Raw genomic sequence first — 22,501 nt, 5'->3', positions numbered from 1 at the left:
CAATATATCTAAGAATCTATGTTTTGCAATCTGTCTGGCCAATTGTATACATCCACGTTGTGTACTGATCTAGAAGCGATAGCCGAGTCTCTGCCGAACACTGCGGGGTATTCAGTACAGCAAACGATAGGGTTTAATTTACGTTGTTTAGTTTAATTTGTCATTTATTTATTGAGGAAAATTATCCAATATTACATATCTGTGAGTGGCAAAAGTATGTGAACCTCTAGGATTAGCAGTTTAATTTGAAGGTGAAATTAGAGTCAGGTGTTTTTAATAAATGTGATGACAGGTGACTGAGCACCCGATTGTATTTAAAGAACAGGGATCTATCACAGTCTTATCTTAACACATGCTTGTGGAAGTGTATCATGGGATGAACAAAAATTCCTCCAAACTGATGTACAGGACTGATCAACAGTTAACAGAAACATTTAGTTGCAGTTATTGCTGCGCAAGAGTCACACCAGATACTAAAAACAAAGTTTCACATACTTTTGCTTCTCACAGATATGTAATATTGGATCATTTTGCTCAATAAATTGCCAAGTATTATATTTTTGTCTCGTTTGTTTAATTTGGCTCTCTTTATCTACTTTAAGGACTTGGGTGAAAATCTACATGGTTCACACACTGTCAAGCACCACTGTAAAGTCAGAGGCTGTAGATGAGCTCTTTCTCCTTAAATGTTCTTACTTAGTTGCCCCATGACAACATCTGGTGATGCACATACAGATGTCATTATAGTTATATCCAGCACTGTTAAAGTGTCTTGCCACTGTCAAGAAAAAATTCTTCATTCTGATGTTATGTATGTGCATGGCAAACCACTGGCCAGTCATCTCTTGGTGTCTCCAGTGTATACCTCATTACTTCTTTTACAGGAAACACAATTTCCTGTAAAAACAAACAAACAAACAAAAAAACCCAAAAAAACAAAAAAAATTTTTTTTATACATTTACATGTGAACCATCTAGAACGGTTGCTTGCAAGAGTGTCACAGATATTAGGCTAATCATTTAATTCACTTCTGACAAACATGATGTCAGGTAATGAGAGCTGAGACTGATGCAAATGCAGGTAAGGCTTTAATAAAAGCTTGCAACAAATCCAAAATGCAAGGCAGCGGCAAAAACATGAAACAGGCACAGGTCAAGCGATCAATAAACAAAGTCAATGTCAGAACTAGTAGAAAACAGGCAGCAAATACAACTGTTTGGTAACGTCAAAGACACAATGGAATTGAGCATATACTTCGCAAAGAGCAGGCGGTAGAAAGTCTCTACATACAGGTGTGTGTGTGTGTGTGTGTGTGTGTGTGTGTGTGTGTGTGTGTGTGTGTGTGTGTGTGTGTGTACGTGTAATTGGGATCAGATGTGCCCAGAGGCGAACCTAGATTATGTGGGGCCCTTCTGACAGATTTATGTTGTTATGTCTTCATGTTACCTGGAGATATTGTTGTGACCTTTTACTTCCGTGGAGGAATCGCAGTAGATGCCTATTACAAAGACTTAGTTTCTTTACTGAAAATAATTGTAAAGAATAAAGAAGGGGCTACACTACAATTGCTGAGCGTGGTCTCAAAACTGTGTCCCTTCCCCCTCTAACAGCCCCCCCTTCGACTCCTGTCTACTGCCTGAATAAAATATGTAGGTATGATAGATGAAGCCAACGTCATTATGGGAAAACATAAAATGCTACATAAACAAAAAAATTTTATAATAAGGTGAAATAAATCTGAAATTGGACAAATAGTTTTGGGTTTGTTTTTCTTTAATTATCCTTAGTTCATTCGTCATTATCTTTATCACTTACACCTGTCCTGTTTCCTCTTTTCCTCTCTCTCTCTCTCTCTCTCTCTCTCTCTCTCTCTCTCTCTCTCTCTCTCTCTCTCTCTCTCTCTGTCTCTCTCTCTCTCTGTAATAGCGTGTACATCATATCTGAGAACACAATAAGCTCTCTGTTCCTAGTTGTCAAGCAATGATCTAACTCTTCCTCCTTTCTGTATATATATATATATATATATATATATATATATATATATATATATATATATATATATATATATATATATATACTGTTAATTTCAGCATTAAACTAAGAATCTTTCACTGAATTCTGTGTCTGTGTGACTTCTTCCCAAGCTCGGTACTGAGAAGGTAATAGTAGCGTGGCTCCAAGAATTTAATTCTGAGGCTGGTATCAGCAAAATCTTAACAGTTTAATGGTGTCAGGAGTGGGACATATGGATGGAGGTATGTGATCTTTTATTTTCTGCTTCATGTAGATGTCCTTGTATTCTTGAAGTGTGGGTTGAAAATATCACATAGTTTTAATCCATGATGTTTTTTTTTTTTTTTTTGCAAATGCAGGCATCGTAGAAAGGACTTTCAATGAAGCTCATTTATTAATGGTGGCATTATGCATTTGAGACACTTTGGGGGACCCTAGATGGGATTACAAATACATGAAGCGGGCACTAAGTGCAAGGTCATGTATTAAACCTCAATCAGACGTAGAATGTCCTCCCAAGAAAAGGGCACTTCAAAAGACCTCACAAAAATTTACCATGAAAATTTAGCATGTAGCTGTCCCTCCCCCATTTCCTCAAGCACTCTGTAGCTGTCGCTGAAAGCATGTATGTGTCATTTCTTTCTTTAAGCCTTTAAAGTATTTATTTGTTATGTTATTATTACAATAATGCACTGTAAATATTAATAGTAATTTGCCTATGTGAGTTTTGTTTTACAAGGGTTGCAGAAATAGTGACACCTACAGGTTAAACTAGTGAGCTGCATTTAATTTAAGTTACTGTGGTCATGTGATTAGCCTAACTAATAGCAGTGCAAAATGTGCATGCAGTTTGTTGGTGCTACGCTGTACACGGAGTTAGATGCTAAAGAAGAGAATAATTAAACAGTAAAGCGTTACAGCAACTCCTAGATTTCTGGTCGGAACGCGCACATGGTATGTTAGTTTGTGATGTTGTGCATTTCATGTTTGTATTGCAATATAATAGCGCAATGTTTCCTAGGGCCATTAATGCTAGTTTAATATGTGAGCAAGATGAATGAATACTCATGGACTCTTAAGAACATGCTTATGTACAATATGCTCATGTGAGAATGTGTTATGCACTTTATTTCAGTTTTTCACGGTGTTTGATGGTGTTTGATGGTGTTTGACGGTGATTGAATGCGCTTAAGTTGTGAAGGAATGCAATTAAAGAAACGACAAACATCAGTTGAAGCGTACGTTTTAATCTGACCAGAAGAATAAGTTTGGGAGCAGCTACAGTGAAAAACGTGGCCTACTGCCTTTGGTAAGGCAGTGAAGAAGAACGTAGGCCTATTCTGGAAAAGCAGTGAAAAACGTGGCCTGCTGCCACGAGCCACAGTGAAGAACATACTGCTTCGTGAACTGCAGTGAAAAAGTATTGTTTGGTGTGGTGTAAAACATCGCCATCCATGGACATTGGAGAGTGAGCAACGATCGCCAGCATCCCAGGGAATATTGTACGGGCCGCCCCTTGTGAAGTCTCCGTCCCGCACTCAGCGTAAACGACCTGCCTACCCATCCTGGCATTCATCCAACGTGACCTCGCGAGCTTCAGTTCAGCGTGAAGGTGGAACCCAGAAGAAGACGGTGCTGCAGCTGCCAAGAACGGCCACAGGGAAGCAACAACGCGACATCTTTGGACAATTGAGTTTGTGAACATTCATTAAATCTGGATTCCAGGTCAGACTGTGCATTTACATTTCTCAGTTTTGTTTAAATTGTTATTTATTGCAATTCCAATTTATTATTTGAAACAAAGGAAAAATGAGAACTGCATCTGAATAGTTTTGTAAGTTGAATAGCAGTGTGTATATAACGTACTTGTTTGATCATTTGAAAGTGTGTATTTTCCTGGTCATTCTAGTTTACCTTTCATCATTTAATATTTCAGTAGTGTTGTTTCAAAATAGTTTACTAAAATGGATCAAAGCACACCAGATGTTTGTGTACTAGAAGGAGTACTACAGGCTCTAGAAAACGAGAAAACAGAATTACAGAAGGAATTAGAAACTGAACTTGAAACCTCAGAGAAACAAAGAATTGAAGAACGGTTAGCTGAAATTAATAAAGACCTCCAAATACATAGGATAGGGCTCCAGGAGCCAACACCTGGCACTGAACAAGCAGTGAGGCGGTCAGAAAGAGAAAAACACCCAACAGAAAAGATGCTTGAGCTCATTAAACAGGAGAGCATAAAAAGGGAAAGAAAGTTCATGTTAACATACGTAACCTTCAAAGCCGAGGTTCAGTATATTAGAACTAAACTAAAGGAAGAATGTTGTAAATCAGACTTAGGCGAAATGATAAGAACCTTGGAAAAGTATGAGTCAGAAATAAAGCAGGAATATAAGAGCTTACGTGCACTGACCACACCAGCCCAAGGTATACGAAGGAGAATGGATATCTGCACATCAGTGACTTCTGAAATAACTACACTTCTGAAAGTGCGTTACGCAGAAGCTGATAAAGAGTTTAATGCAGAAGCTGTTAAGGAAACTCTTTCAAAATTACTCCAGAGAGAAGACGCAAGGTCAGTTTATGGGTCAACTGTGTCAAGAGCTGGAGTGGGTAGTGTGCAAGATAGTCAAGTGTCAGTAAAGAAAGCAGAGGCGGCGGCACGCTTGGCATCGAAACGTGCTGAACTTAACAGGGAAAGGGAAATATCTGCACAAAGAAAAGAGGTGCTAGCTCAACAAGAGAAGTTAAAACTGATGGAAGAACAAAGGAATCTTGAGGCTATGGAAGCTGAATACAATATATATGCTGAAGAGGAATTAAAATTGAATGCTGAAATAGGAGAAACTAGAGAAATCTTCACTTTGTCTCCAAGTCAGCTTCCAGTGCAGCATAACAGCACTCCATGCACCCAGAATCCCAAAGACTTTTCAATCCCTTTTTGTTCTGAAAGCAAAATAGAACCAAAATCAAATGAAGCCTCGCTAGTTCAAGCATTAAAAGAATCCCTGGCAATGACTAGACTTCCAGCACCAGAGCCGTTCATGTTTACAGGAGATCCACTTAAATTCACTGAATGGCGTACCTGCTTCAAGGCCTTAATCGAAACAAGTTGCACAAACCCAGCTCATAGGCTATATTACTTGAAAAAATACATCAGTGGAGAAGCACTTTCTGTGTTAGAAGGAACATTTTATAGAAGTGATGAGGAAGCCTACACGCAGGCTTGGGATGCCCTTAACAAACGTTATGGTCACCCCTTCATAGTTCAAAGAGCATTCAGGGGGAAGCTGAGTAGCTGGCCCAAGATTGGACCAAAGGAATCACTGAAATTAAGGGAATTTAGTGATTTCCTCATCTCCTGCAAGAATGCAATGCCTTACGTTCATGGTCTAAAGGTTTTAGATGATTGTCAAGAAAACCAAAAGCTGTTACAAAAACTTCCTGACTGGGCAACAACTCGCTGGAACCGGTACGTCACTAAAGCACTAGATGAAGGGAAGCCATATCCTGCCTTTAAGGAGTTCTCAGACTTTGTAGCCGAAGAGGCACGTGTTGCTTGCAATCCAGTTTCTTCTCTTTTTGCATTAAAACAAGCAGATGAGAAAAATGGAAAGGAACAGAAGCGTCTCAAAGCCAGCACTCTAGCAACGTCAACAAAGGTGTTTCAAAGATCAAGATTCACTTCAAAGGACTCAAGTGCATCAGGAAGTTCTACAACCAACTCTCCTGCCACTCAAACCAAAAGACAAATAGATTGTGTGTGCTGTCAACAAAATCACTTTATTTATAAATGTGAAAAGTTTGCAGCGATGCCTCTAGAGGAAAAGAAAAAATTTGTCATTAGCAACAATATGTGCTTCGGGTGCCTCAGAGTCGGACATGTTGCAAAAAATTGCAGAAAGAGGGCTACTTGCAATATTTGTAGACAAAGTCATCCATCTCCACTTCACGAAGAACGTCCTGTAGGAGAAAAGCTAGAAGCATTACCACAAAAGGACAATTCTTCCATTGCCTTATGCACCGTGAGAATGGACAATGGAGAATGGTGATCGCACTTCCATGATTGTTCCAGTGTGGCTCTCTAGTGCGGCCAAGAATAGTCCAGAGACTTTAGTGTATGCATTACTGGACACACAGAGTACCAGTACCTTCATTGACCATGATGTCTGTGGAAAAATTCAAGCGCACACAGAACCTGTCCAACTGAAGTTGTCAACAATGACTGACAAGAGTTCAATACTGAATTGTCACAGAGTTGTTGGACTGAAGGTGAGAGGGTACAATTTACAAGAGTACATTGAGCTACCTCCAGCGTACACTCAAGAATACATCCCACTAGAGAAGAATAGCATTCCCACTCGTGAAACAGCAGCAGGGTGGACTCACCTTCTGAGCATAGCCGAAGAGATGCCAGATCTGTTGAACTGTCCTGCAGGACTTCTGATTGGCTATGACTGTGCACGGGCTCTGAAACCAAAAGCAGTGATATCAGGGGAAGAGTATGAACCTTATGCAGTCAAGACAGATTTAGGCTGGAGTATAGTTGGAGCCAAAATGCCTTGCACTGACATAAGGGATGGCGAAGGGTTCTGCCATCGTATCTCTGTGAAAGAACTTCCACCTATCACACCTGCCTCTGTGATCAAAGCATTAGAGAGAGATTTTCTTGACACAAATCCAAGAGAAAGGACAATATCCCAAGATGACATTCAATTTCTGCATCTCTTGAATGGGAAAATTCAATATAACGAAGAGGGACATCTGGAGATGCCTCTACCATTTAGAAAACGTCCTCAGCTTCCAAATAACAAGCAGCTGGCTACAGTCAGATTGAAACATTTAAAAGGAAAAATGGAAAAGAGTCCAAAGTACAAGGAAGATTATATCAAATTCATGGACAATGTCTTTAGAGATGGTGATGCAGAAGAAACAAATGCCACCACAAAGGAAGGCAACACATGGTACATTCCGCACCATGGGGTGTATCATCCTAGGAAGCCTGAGAAGATTAGGGTCGTATTTGACTGCTCTGCCAAATGTGAAGGCACCTCTCTGAATGACCACCTCCTCACAGGACCTGATCTAACAAATACTCTGACTGGAGTGCTGTGTAGATTTCGCCAGCATCAGATCGCGATTAATTGCGATGTTGAGAAAATGTTTCACCGCTTCCACGTAACCCCAGAAGATCGGGATTTCTTGAGGTTCCTGTGGTGGGAAAATGGGAACACCGCAAGAGAGCCCAAAGAATACCGGATGCGAGTTCACATATTTGGAGCAGCATCATCGCCTGGATGTGCTAACTATGGCATGAAATACCTCGCCAGCAAATATGAGAATGATTACCCAATGGCTGCAGTCTTCATCCGGAAAAATTTCTATGTGGATGATGGGCTTATCAGTGTCGATTCAGTTCAAAGAGCCAACCAGCTTGTGAATGAAGCACGGGAAGTCTTTAGTAAAGGACAGCTGCGCTTACACAAATTTGTCTCTAACAACAGAAAGGTTTTGGATGCAATTCCAGAGAGTGAACGGGCAAGTGCAGTGAAGGATGTGGACCTGAACTACAGCGAGCTTCCAATGCAGAGTGTGCTGGGAGTGAAGTGGAGCATAGAGACGGATGCGTTCTCATTCAATGTCGTCCTCAATGAAAAGGCAGCCACCCGGCGAGGAATCCTATCAACGGTAGCTAGTGTATACGACCCATTAGGATTTCTCTCTCCCTACATCTTGACTGGGAAAAGAGTGCTGCAAGAGATGTGCAAACGAGGTGTAGGATGGGATGAACATGTTCCCCTTGAACTGAAGCCAAAGTGGGAAACATGGCTCCATGACCTGGAAAATCTTGAGAAAATTCAAATACCAAGATGCTTCATTCCTGATCACCTCAGCACAATACGAAAAATTGAGCTGCATCATTTTTCAGATGCCAGCAACAATGGCTATGGGCAATGTTCTTATATCAGGATTGTTGCTGATGAACAAGTACATTGTGCATTAGTCATGGGTAAGGCCAGAGTGGCACCCACAAGGGTGGTCAGCATTCCACGCCTTGAGCTCACTGCAGCTACAGTCTCTGCCGCTGTGAGTAGTGTCCTTAGAGAAGAGCTGGAGCTGAAGATAGACCAGGAGTTTTTCTGGACTGATTCACAGGTGGTGCTCGGGTACATCAAGAATGACGCCCGACACTTTCATGTTTTTGTAGCAAATCGCGTCCAGAAAATAAGAGACACTACTGATCCTAGTCAGTGGTTCTACGTCGAAACAAGCCAGAATCCAGCCGTCCACGCATCTAGGGGTCTCAAGGTGGCAGAACTAATAGAATCAAATTGGCTCAGAGGACCAAAGTTCTTATGGGAACAAGAAATTGTTTTTAGCCAAAGATCCCCAGAGCTTCTTGTAGGTGACCCAGAGGTCAAAGTCCTGAAAACAGATGCTGTTGAAAGAGACAGCTTCCTCCATAGGCTGTCAAGACTCTCAGATTGGAATACAACCCTCAACATTATTGCTCGGATTCAGAGACTGGCACACAAAGACAGGTCTGGACCCATTAGTGTAGAGGAACGAAGAGGAGCCGCTCTTGTGCTCATCAGAGCAGCACAAAGAGAAGCCTTTGAAAAGGAGCTGAAATTGTTTAGTCAGGAATCCACAAAGCTACCAAAAACTCACAAGATGTATCAACTTGACCCTATCTTTCAGAATGGATTGCTCAGGGTTGGTGGCAGGTTGAGAATGTCCTCCGCATCAGTTGAGTTGAAACATCCAGTTATCCTTCCTAAGGAAGGCATTGTCACACAGCTTATACTTGACCACTGTCACAAAAGGACTCAGCACCAAGGCCGAGGTCAAACCTTGAATGAGCTCAGAGCCAGCGGATATTGGATAATAGTTAGAAGGTGCCAAATATTCATATGAGCTCTTAGCCTTAGGTCTTAGGCTATTAATTGTCAGTTATAATCATCCGCTGGTACATCAGCTAGAATCTAGCTGACAACTGACAATTAATAGCCTAAATGGAGCACTAGATTTCCTGAGATTCATGACTTTATTGTCATGGTCCAATATCTATGCAGCCATATATGGATCCCACACACCTACTAGTTACTGGTCATCTCAGAATTTATGCTCAAGATGGTTGCATTTTGGGCAAAAAAGCCTTGACACTTGACACTGTGACAGAAGGGGTGTGGTTTAGCGGTGTTTTGTGAATAGAATGAGGGGCCCAGTAGAAGAAGCACAATGATGGGTGAAGAAGAAGCACAATGAGTGTGTGTTTTGCTTTTCAGTGAATAGCTGCGAGATGGTAAAGCTGTAGAGGAGAGAGTGTGGAGGTGTTCAGAGTGGCAAAAGCCAAGCAGCGAGAGCTGAGGTGATTGTGTAGCTGAGCTGATTGTGTTTTGAAGGTAAATTGGTACTGAAAATGAGCCATCCCAAACCTGCGTCCCATTTCCTCATTCACATCCCAACCAATGAAAGTGTTACAAGCAGCTTACAGAAGGAGAACCTCCTGAACTATAGAAAATCTCTTAGTGCTGCTAGAAATGTCTATCTCTCCACCTTAATAGAAGATAACAAAAACAATCCACAATTCTTATTTAATACTGTAGCAAAACTAACTAGAAATAAAACCACTTAGAAACAGGTACACAATCACAATCATAGCAGCGAAGATTTCATGAATTTTTTCACTGAAAATATTAGACAAAAAATTCAGACTATTAATTTAAAACCAGACAGTTCTGTAACTAACCCTGTATAATAATATAACATCATAGTTTTTATCCATTCAGTTCAATTAAAAAACAAGTTTTTTAATCTATGTCAGAAAGTTACCACAAGAAATGTAATATTCATATAAATTTTAATTACACAACATTAAAAACCTTAGATTAATTATATACATACAACTTGATGACACTTCATATAAAACAGGACCTACAGATGTAGCTAAAAGGCAGGCACATGATAATCAGCACTCCATAAAAGGTCGTCTTGTTTTGCCTATGCTGAATACTGTGAGTTAAGCTCACACAGCCCCGAGTAAATATCAACAGAGCTCGGACACTGTATAGCAACTATGAACTCATCCATTTCTTTTTTCCTTCTTCTGGTACTTGGTGGGATGGCTGCAGGTCTAAGGCAATATATTTATGTTAATAAATACATGCGCTGGTCTATAATTTGTGTTAAATTGGATATGTCTGTCTGGAATAATGATGTATGTTCCTTATCTTATTCTTTCATGTTATAGAACCTTAATAAATGAAAATAAGACCTGGGAGAATGCTCTACAGTATTGCAGGAAGCATTACATTAGCCTCGCCTATCCAATATTACCCAGCCAACCAGCCTTGATTGATTTGGCTACAGCTCAAACGCAAACGGTCAGTGTATGGACGGGCCTGCGCTTCCTGGATGGAATATGGTTCTGGGTGGACGTGAATCAACCGGAGATCCCGATTTCAATGCCCTCATGTCCAATCCAAAACTACCGCTGTGGAGCTCGCAACAACAAGACACATGTCTGGGAGAACAGAGACTGCAATGAGAAGCTTAATTTCCTCTGCTTCTCAGGGTGAGTAATGTTTGTAAAATCCACATAACTGTTTTAAACCTGCAACAACAGAAACACCTTCAGTTCCTTTTAAACTTTTAAATTTAATATTAATCTACATACAATGACACCTGACAGAGTTTCTTTTTCTCTTGCTGAACAGAGATGTCTAGGACAGCGTCCTTCCGGAAGAATTTGTACAAGACACAGAACTATTTATTCAGAGCTATTGTAGATCTGTAGTATCTTTCTGTAGTAGCTTTCTTTATTAATTTTTAAATATATTTTGTTCTTGTAATTAAGAAAATACACAAATTTGGCAGTGCTATAATAGTGAATGGAAAAAATAAAACTCTGTGCTCCAATGCACTTTGCTCCTTCCATTGAATATGCATATGTAAAACATCTATCTATCTATCTATCTATCTATCTATCTATCTATCTATCTATCTATCCAAACATCCATCCATCTATCTATCCATCTATATAGCAAAGATGCCTTCCAAATTATGAAATTAAATGTTTAAATCAAATGAAATTAAATGTTACCATTTTAAAAAATACCTTAAAGAGCAGTAAACAATTGTAAATGAAACAAAGTCAATATTTGGTGTGACAAAAAAGTAAAAAAATTAAATGTAAATAGTGGTCTCTGGTACAGTTAGTGCAGGTTTATAAAGAAATGAGCTGTAAGTTTTATTGAGCATGTTGCAGAACCAGACTCGGTTCTTCTGGAGACTTTGACTGTTGCACTCGCTTCTTATTTCTGCAGCGAAACCCAGCAGCCTTCATTGTGTTTTTTGTCTGAAAAGTGTCTCTTAACTCTTAATACACTGCTTTCTTTACTGACATAAACATTTTTCTGTAACACTTAATTTTGTGCTGGAAAAATAATGTTGGGAATCTAGATAAAAAAAATCTATAATAAAGTTTGTACTAAAAAAAATTGTGTGCCTAAACGTTTGCACAGTACTATATATATATATATATATATATATATATATATATATATATATATATATATATATATATATATATATATATAAAACCATGTATAATTTTGTGGCAGTTGAGGTTGACATTAGGAATATTAGAAAAAAGGGTATATTTGAACATCAGATGGTGCTCCCTAATTAAACCATCAGCTTTAACACGGTTCTTCACAAAGCTATGACTCAGTCAACTCCATCATTAACACAGCAATGAGGTTTTAAAGTCATTTTAGAGAGATGGCTCAATAAGTTGTGTCATATTTCATATAGTCTATAGTCACAGTGTCTTAGCCATAAAAATCTAATTTTATAGACATTTTTTAATGGCAATCATTTCCTTTTTAAATAATAATAATGTATTCATTGAAATTACTGCTGCCCACATGTGTAAGTTTTATTCATGGAATAATGCTATTAAAATGATGTGTACCACATTTGTTACGAAGGGCTGCAGGATATATTGCCATTTTCTGTATTTAATTTATTATTAGCTAATCACATTTAGATGAAAATTATTTTTGAGCCACACATGTATGCTGAATAAATGGAAATTATTTCTGTTGCAAATAAATGAATAGGATTCACATCTTTATTGAGTACTGGAAAGAGCACAAATAATAGTGACAGAAGAGCCAATGAAAGGATAATGTTCTTAATAATGACATTGTAGTGTTCTCTCTCTCTCTCTCTCTCTCTCTCTCTCTCTCTCTCTCTCTCTCTCTCTCTCTCTCTCTCTCTCTCTCTCTCTCTCTCTCTCTCTCTCTCTCTCTCTCTCTCTCTCTCTCTCTCTCTCTCTCTCTCTCTCTCTCTCTCTCTCTCTCTCTCTCTCTCTCTCTCTCTCTCTCTCTCTCTCTCTCTCTCTCTCTCTCTCTCTCTCCCCAAGTGTAGCTAGAAGTAATCTTTCTGATCTCATAGTTACTCTGGATGGTCTTTCTGTTTCATCATGTGCAGCAGTAAAAGACCTTGGTGTGATTATTGACTCCAGCCTATCATTTGATGCTCATGTAGATAATATTACTAGGATAGTCTTCTTTCATCTCAGAAATATTTATAAGAGAAGAAATATATTGTCACTACATGATGCAGAAATATTAGTTCATGCATTCGTCACCTCTAGACTAGATTACTGTAATGCCTTACTGTCTGGTTGTTCTAGTAGGAATATAAACAAACTCCAGTTAGTCCAGAATGCAGCTGCAAAAGTCCTAACTAGAACCAGAAGGTACGACCACATCACCCCGATCTTATCCATTGGCTCCCAGTTAAATCTCACATTGATTATAAAATACTATTATTAACGTATAAAGCACTAAACGGTCTCGCAGTACAGTATCTAAGGGACCTTTTGGTTTTCCATGATCCACCACACCTACTTAGATCAAAAGATGCAGGGTATTTGACGGTATCTCGAATAGTGAAGGCTACAGCAGGGGGAAGAGCTTTCTCTTATAGAGCCCCACAGTTATGGAACAGTCTTCCTATTAGTGTTCGGGACTCAGACACAGTCTCAGTGTTTAAATCTAGGCTTAAAACGTATTTGTTTACTCAAGCCTACCCTGACTAGAGTTTCTGTTATGCTAAGCACAGTCCTAACAGTCTTTTCTCTCCCTCTCTCCTTCTGTCGAGCCACACACGATTTTATGGAAATACTAGAGATCCTGATCCTTTCTGCTCTCCGGACCTGCCTAATCCGTTTCGGATGTCCTACCTCTGGATGGAGCTCTCATCTACTCCAATTCCAGATTGCTGGGACTACGGCTGCTTCTAAGACCAAACAGACTTCATATAAATCCATAATGAACTTTTTCCACACTAACTGTTGTTACCCAGATGAGGATGGGTTCCCTTCTGAGTCGGGTTCCTCTCAAGGTTTCTTCCGCTTAAAACATCTTAGGGAGTTTTTCCTTGCCACCGTGGCCACCGGCTTGCTCAATTGGGATAAATTTGCACTTTTAATAACTGTATACCGTGTTTATATGTTTCTGTAAAGCTGCTTTGAGACAATGTCTATTGTAAAAAGCGCTATACAAATAAAATTGAATTGAATTGAAAAAATTGGTGCTTCCAGCAACTTCTTTATTTCTCTATCTCCCAATAACTAGCCAGATCAGTGTGAGGTGTGCATCCTCACAGCCTGGTGTCTCCCTCCTCCTCATCACACTCTAGAACTCACAAGATCTGTTCTAACAAGAAATAGTCTTGTGTTGGTGCACACTGCAACATATTCAGAGTCTGTGATATGAATGTAAAGGTTATAGCAACATTTACAGGGGGAAAGTGCCTCTTATTCAGAGTTGGGTTGGATTATTTGATCCGTTTAACAATATATCTTCCACACTTGTTATACAGCAGCTTATAAAATAGCACTTGATCCAGCCCATCCTTTTCTTTTGCATTTCAGTTATATCATGCTCCGACAGTTAATAATTCACACAAACTAATGCATCTGCGAGATACAAAACCAAGGTCATGAAATCGAAACACGTGCCTGGGATCTAGGCAATTTTATCATATTATTTCATTCAAGCTAGAGTACAGCTCTAGGTTTATAAATAACATTGCCAGCTCAGTCTTGTCCTCACAAAATGAACTCAACCCTGAGCATCCCTTAAATAAGCCAGTAACAGGTGGAGTTGGTTGCCACTAATTACAGAGAGGCAACTCTGTGTCTCCCTCTGGTGGTGGGTCAGAGCCAGGCTAGTGTCCTGCCCATTACAAAATACATAATGCATGAATATCCATTCATTCCATTCCATTCATATTCTTCCACTTTATCCTTTTCAGGGTCACGGGGAAACCTGGAGCCTATCCCAGGGAGCATCGGGCACAAGGCAGGGTACACCCTGGACAGGGTGCCAATCCATCGCAGGGCACACAAACACATACACATTCACACACCCATTCATACACTATGGACACTTTGGACATGCCAATCAGCCTACCATGCATGTCTTTGGACTGGGGGAGAAACCAAAGCATGAATATAAATTCTAAAAAAAGAAATAGATAATAATAAAAGAGACATCAGCAACAGTACATGATTCAAATGGTTTTAACCTGAGGTAAGAGGCATACAAAAAGAGAGAATAAACTTTTAAAAACATAAGATAAAATATAGCTGCAAGCAGCAATAGTGGATTCCTCCTCGAGATTGTGGACCATTTCAGAATTGACATGATAGGGAATCCCACAGAGTTCAACAACATTTCAACGCATTTGGCAGATTTGAAGTTCACTGTTGTAGTTTTCCCCAAATGATCATTGTAGAAAAAACAAGAGTCAGTGAGAATTTTGGAGAATTCCTTCGTGCTGATACAATGCTACTTTAACAAACTTTAACTTAATTTATTCCTGCTGCTATAACATTATTTTGAATGAATCTGTGCTGCTATAACCCTGTCTTACAACTCTGAGAACACATAATACAAATACAGGTTTTTTATGAAGACGGACCTAACCCTTTAACCGCGATTATCTCCGTCTCAATACGTTTTGTGACACAGGCCTTCAGTCATCGTGAAACAGACTTTTGTTCTTATGCTAGCAATTAAGGACAGAAATAGAGGAAGGAGAAGAAAGGACCTAACTGTGTCCTGATCGCCCATGAATGTACCGCTTAGGCCGCAACAAGCCGGCGTTAGCAGAAAGATCGTAGATGTCTTTCAGCAGATGATAGTTCTGTATTAAAGATAAAAGCTGGTGTGAGGTGTACCTTAAAGCCATGCTCAATGACTCCATGTCCACTGCAGACCCAAGGAGATGTGAATGCTCAGTGCTATTGCACGATGAAGTCCTCCAAGATAACACTGATAGCAGCAATGAGTCCAGTGAGGATAAATAAATCCAACCACAACACGACAACTGCGATACCTCGTCCTCTGATTGTTAGACGAGATTGATGTATATAACTCTATCCAGGAGGACTGGTTTCATTTCTGTTAAATACACTACATTAAACCCTGATCAGTGATAGTTTCATTAACAATAAGCCCTTTAGATGTCAGAGCTCTAATAGTTCACAGTCCTAGCGTCAGATCAAAGGTGCCGGCTGTGTATTCAGTATAAACGTACTGAGTATTTCTACATTTTCGTTTAGCTGAACTTTTGTATTTCAGTATTCTGGATTTCCTCAGGAATTTGCAGATTTCATCTCAAACCTGGTTGTTTCTGTAGACAAGCTTTAATTCTTGGAGTCTTGAATATTCATTTGGATTCTGGTTTTGCCGAGTACATCCTGTTGGCCGATCGCCTGTTTTTGACCATGCCTTTGCTTTAGTTTTGATTATGTTTGCATGTCTGCTTTAAATAAAGCGTATCTTTACAACTGCACCACCGCGCCTCAGGACAGAGTAGTGCAATCACTGAGGATAGATGAGCTTTCAGAGTTTATTCATTTCTTTCTCTTAATTTGTATTTTTCTTAAATACATAAAAAATATAAATATATTGTTTTTAATAAGAAAAGAATAGTCAATTACTTATATTTCTGGGCTTCCGCAAACCTAAAACTTTATCGCATTCAGGGGGTAATTTGAACCCTGGTCATCCATATCAGCTACTCAGTAGTAAAGTGTGTACATGGAGCAATGTTTTACTTCAAAATGAAGAAAGGGACAACAAACAAGGAAACAGCTTTTTATTATATTTTTGATAAATTTTTTCACTAGGAAAGTAATTAATTTTTCATAAGAATATTTTATTAAGAAAATATAACATTTGTAGTTGCACTTTTTTACTGCCTGTCAGGTCAACTCTGGTATCAAACATGATGTAATATGGACTGTATGATAAAATTGTCGTGTATTTTTCATACTGTACTTTGCTCCCCATTATTATATTTTTTACACTGATGGTACTCTTCCTCCCTGACCTAGTGAACTACCATGATGTGTTATGATAGAGACTTCTGTGCAGCTCTGTAAATGATGTAGAATAAGTGTTAAATGCTGTTAAATGCCTTGAATGTAAAATGTAAATGGGTCGAATATATGCTGTGTTGTTCTTTAATAAAAAGAAAATTGTAATAGCTGAAAATCAGTGTAGAATAAGAGGAATAAAACACGTGGGGACGTGCTGTTATACGAAAATAATCACCTTCGGGGTGGTATCAGTAACTCCACTTTGTCACACCGCCCTGTTGCTCAGTATTTTCGCATAATACAATATTATTATTATACTTACATATAGTTTCACCTAACACTGTTTTTTACCCACAGAACCCATCTGTTAGCGTGCCTTCAGTTTTATAACGTTAAACCTTCAGAAATTGTTCTCTGATCACACCAGTCATCTCTCAAGGGTGTGTAGTCAGTAATCCAGGATTATGGGAGTACTTTGGTGCTGTAATAATCCTGATTGTGTGTCAGAAAGCAGTTCAAACGCTTTGGCAAAGTGCTCTGTCGTTAAGGTGAAGCTGTTCCTGCATCATTAAGCTAAATTAGCTCTAACACACACTCACGCACACACACACACACACACACACACACACTAATACCTCAGGGTCAAGTGGAGCCATAACACTGGCTCTAACATACACTTCTACATAAAACCAGTTAAAAAGTCATTATGGAGTGTGTGATGGATTACACAGCTATTTGTTTAATTTCATTTGTTTAATTTGGCTCTCTTTATCTACTTTTCGGACTTGGATGAAAAACAGGCAGCAAATACAACGGTTTGGTAACGTCAAAGACAGAGCATATACTTTGCAAAGAGCAGGCGGTAGAAAGTCTCTACATACAGGTGTGTGTGTGTGTGTGTGTGTGTGTGTGTGTGTGTGTGTGTGTGTGTGTGTGTGTGTGTGTGTGTGTGTGTGTGTAAGTGTAATTGGGATCAGATGTGCCCAGAGGTGAACTTAGATTATGTGGGGCCCTTCTGACAGATTTATGTTGTTATGTCTTCATGTTACCTGGAGATATTGTTGTGACCCTTTACTTCCATGGAGGAATCGCAGTAGATGCATATTACGAAGACTTAGTTTCTTTACTGAAAATAATTGTATTGAATAAAGAAGGGGCTACACTACAATTGCTGAGTGTGGTCAAAAAACTGTGTCCCTTCCCCCCGTAACTGTCCCCCCACTTCGACTCCCGGCTCCCCTGTCTACTGCCTGAATAAAATATGTAGGTATGATAGGTGAAGCCCATGTCATTATGGGAAAATATAAAATGTTACATGAACACATAAATTTTATAATAAGGTCAAATAAATCTGAAATTGGACAAATAGTTTTGGGTTTGTTTTTCTTTAATTATCCTTAATTCGTTCGTCATTATCTCCATCACTTACACCTGTCCTGTTTCCTCTTTTCCTCTCTCTCTCTCTCTCTCTCTCTCTCTCTCTCTCTCTCTCTGATAGTATGTACATCTTATCTGAGTACACAAGTCGCTGTCCCGACACAATAAGCTCTCTGTTCCTAGTTAAGTCAAGCAATGATCTAACTCTTCTTCCTTTCTGCATATATACTCTGACTCTTTCACTGAATTCTGTGTCTGTGTGATTTCTTCCCAAGCTCGGTACTGAGAAGGTAATAGTAGTGTGGGTCCAAGAATTTAATTCTGAGGCTGGTATCAGCAAAATCTTAACAGTTTAATGGTGTCAGGAGTGGGACATATGGATGGAGGTAAGTGAGCTTTTATTTTCTGCCTCCGTGTAGATGTCCTTGTATTCTTGAAGTGTGGGTTGAAAATATCACATCTTTTTAATCCATGATGTTTTCTGCAAACGCAGGCATCGTAGAGACTTTCACTGAAAGTACTTATTGACCTTTGACCCAAGATGGCGCCAGTGTACTTGTCGGCATGCCGTCTCTCTTGTCTTTCCCGTCTATTACAGTTTGTTCTATCTGTTATGTCTGTTTGTCTGGCATCTGTGCTGTTTTTACTGTGTCTCGTGCCACACTGGTATCGTGTAGATTCAGTGTTGACCTACAATCGTCAAGCTTTGCTTAACATCAGAAGCTGTATGGGAGCGCATCTGCGATTTTGTCCTATTCTGTGTTCTCGTTTTCAATCCTTGTCCAGCCGAACCGGGTTGGAGTGCCCTCACCAGATACCTTGCTGCTTTCCTCCTCTAAGGAAGTACCGCAGGCACAGAGAGAATCGTGCTGGTGTTCGGTTGAGAATCAGATGGGCAATCGCTTCCTCCATACAATTGATTGAGTTTCCCTTGGTTACTATAAGCTTGGAGGGACTCCATTTGACGCGACGGTCATGGGATTACAGATATGTTTTTCATCTGCCTATTCTCCTGGACTTCCTACACTCATCTAATTGCTCTGCTCCTCCACGATTACGGATTCGTCAGAGAAGAATGAACTGTTTAAATCTCCGCCAACTGGAATTCGTTTCACCGGATCTGACCTCATTACCTCAGTCTCCTCTGAATATGGCCTTAGTTAACGCTAGGTCCGTGTGCAACAAAACTTTCATCTTAAATGACTTTTCTACCAGACATGACTGGAACTCCGCCAAAATGATTTATTAGAACTCCAATGCCTTCTAGCAAGGGCAGTGGGGTTGCTATGGTTTTTAAACAATCACTGAACATTCGGACAGTTTCTGTTGGGATTTACTCATCGTTTGAGGTGCAGTGTGTTGTGTTAGAGTCGACCTCTTCCATGTTATTCTGTGTTTGATCTATAGGATAACCTGGACAATGCTTTTTTAAGTGATTTTTGTGATTTCTTTTTTACTTCTATTGTTCTGTTGTATGATTGTATTAATAGGTGATTTTAATGTGCATGTCTGCTGCCCTGGTCGACCCTTGGTTACTGAATTTTGTAATATCTTGGATTCCTTTGGTCTTATTCAACATATAAATCAGGCAACACATGTCCTTGGTCATACTCTAGACCTTATATTGTCATATGGAACTGCTGTTGATGATGTTAATACTGAAGATGCTTCCTTCTCTGATCACAAGCCCATTGTTTTTAATGTCCCTGCTGCCAGCTCTGCCGTTGTGAGTAGGCCTTCAGGATATTATTCTCATTGTATTAATTCACTCACTGCCTCTCAGTTTAGTGAAAGTTATCTAGCCTATGCTGTTGAAACATCTATCTTGGGTGCTGCAGAGTCTTCTTCTGGGCCTGACGATTTGATTGCCTTATTTTACACATTTTGCTCTAATATTTTAGATTCCATTGCTCCTTTTTAAACTGAAACAACCAAATCGTAAATCTTATTACGGGCTGAACGATAATACTCGTTCTCTCAGACAGGCTTGTTGTAAAGCAGAGCGGAGATGAAGCATGATCGTTTAACTGTGTCCTTTCAGATTTTTAAAGATTGTTTGTTTAAGTTTCAGAATGCAGCAAAGTCAGCTAGGTCTAGGTATTTCTCTGATTTAATTACTACACACTGTCATAGACCTAAGATTTTATTCACCACAATAAATTCAATTATTAATCCGAGTTGCCAATTCTATGGGCAACCCTCGGCTGAACTTTGTGAAGTTTTTAATGTTTTTTGCTGATAAAGTAATTACCATTTGTTCTTCTTTCACTTCGCAGTTCTCAGACCTGTCCCTGAATTTTCACTGGACATCCGCCTTGCACCTTCTATTACCACTTTTAAAAAGAGGCTTAAAACATATCTCTTCTCACAGGCGTTTTAATCTAATTTTTACTGTTGTTTATTGTCTGTTTTTATTTGGTTTTATTCTGTTTTCTATTTTTACTTTCCTTCCTCTGTTCAGCACTTTGGTCAGCTTTGCTGTGTGAAATGTGCTATATAAATAAAATGTACTTACTTACTAACTTTCAATGAAGCTCATTTATTAACGGTGGCATTATGCATTTTAGACACTTTGGGGGACCATAGATGGGATTACGAATACATGAAGTGGGCATTAAGTGCATGGGAAGATATTAAACCTCAATCAGACGTAGAATATCCTCCCAAGAAAAGGGCAATTCCACGGACCTCACAAAAACTTACCATGAACCGTGTAGCACGTAGCTGTCCCTCCCCCAATTCTCCAAGCACTCCACCGCCATTTCACACTCGTCCATCTGAATCCGAAGTAGAAAAGTTCGAGGGCACCACCGCGAGCCCTGGAACAGAGCCAAATGTGCGAGCTTGGCTTCATACGAGTTGGTAAATGTTATACCCTGAAACCAGCCTAGTGTTATGGAAATAAAAGTCATTTGTGATGCTCTGCCTTTGACTGATAAACCTGGTCATTTTATCGACTCACTTAAACATCACACCAGATACGCTCAGTTAACCTGTCCTGATTTTCATTGTATTCTCTAGCATTAACTCTGTGGGAATAGATGGGGGTCCAAAAATACACTCCCTAGTGCAAGTTCAAGTGGTTTTATTGTCGTTTCAACCATATACAGCTGGTACAGTACACAGTGAAATGAAACAATGTTCCTCCAGGACCATGGTGCCACATAAAACAAGACACTAACCACATGAGATGACACAGATCTAAATATGATCTACACATTCTACACAAAGTACACGTGCAGACGTGTGCTAACAACACAGGACAGTACAATACTATTAAAACAGGACAATAGGCAGAATAAGTGACAGTGTACCGCACTGTCTACATGTTACTACATGTTACTTCCCCTGACGACCCTGACATTTAGTTTTTTTCACAGATTTGTCGTCCTCCCTTCATCTCCTTTCAACTTACTAGGTCAGTTTAAACATTAAATCCTGACATGTTCACTCACAATACGGACAGTTTACACTGCTCACTCCATCTAACTTCTGTCTCTCTTCTGTTTGTCATGTTGCTGATGATGAGCATGAGCCTGACTGCGCCGAGCATCTGCTGCTTGACGCACTTGCCTCAGTCCCTAAAACATTGTGGGCTCAGTATTCTAACAAAGAGGGTCATATACAGTTACCCCCATATACTGCAAATCTGAAGACTACTCGGCCCATTTATTGTAAGCAAAATTATTCTGCATCGTTTTCATGTTGTTTCTCATGCTGCACGAAGAGTGGGGATCTTGGCTATACCATCGTCTGACCTGTGCTAGAGCAAATGTACAAGAAAAAACGCCAAACATGATGCATTTCCACCACCTAGTGGCCCCTTTCAGGCATTGCAAATTGACTTCACACACATGCCAACTGTCAGAGATCTCAAATACCTTTTAGTTACTGTGGACAAATTCTCCAAATGGGTAGACGCTTTCCCATACTCAAAAAAAAATGCCAACACCGTTGTTAAAATTCTAGCCAAAGAAATAATCCTGCACTATGGTATTCCTCAGGTTATTGATTATGATAATGGATGACCCTTTGTTTCTAAGGTAACACAGAAACATTGCAAATATCTGAATATTGATTGGCAATTCTACATCCCATATCATCCACAAAGTTCAGGGATCGTGAAAAGAATGAATCGTACCATCAAGAATCTCCTCCCTAAGGCTCCTCCCTAGAGGATCCCTCCAGCAATGGGGTTCACCTTTTGAGTACACGGAAGTCACTGTCCCTGATCTGACACAATAAGCTCTCTGTTCATAGTTAAATCAAGCAATGATCTAGCTTTTCCACCTTATATATATATATATATATATATATATATATATATATATATATATATATATATATATATATATATACACACACACACACACACACACACACACACACACACACACACACACATTCTGATAATTTCAGAATTAAACTAAGAATCTTTCACTGAACTCTGTGTCTGTGTGATTTCTTCCCAAACTCAGTACTGAGAAGGTAACAGTAGTACGGGTCCAAGAATTTAATTCTGATGCCAGTATCAGCAAAATCTTAACAGGTTCATTTTTCAGATTCATTTTCAGGAATTAAGCTCATGCAACTCAAGTGTGAAGGGGTGGCGGAGCATAAACGAGTCCTCAAATGTGACAGCGCCCTGCAAAGAGGCCCCATTTAAGGGGTTGCTGAGATGTTGCTGCACATTATTTTAAGAT

Source organism: Ictalurus punctatus, chromosome 13 (assembly GCF_001660625.3).
Source record: "Ictalurus punctatus breed USDA103 chromosome 13, Coco_2.0, whole genome shotgun sequence".
In the NCBI taxonomy this organism is placed as follows: Eukaryota; Metazoa; Chordata; class Actinopteri; order Siluriformes; family Ictaluridae; genus Ictalurus; species Ictalurus punctatus.
This window is presented reverse-complemented; position numbering follows the sequence as displayed.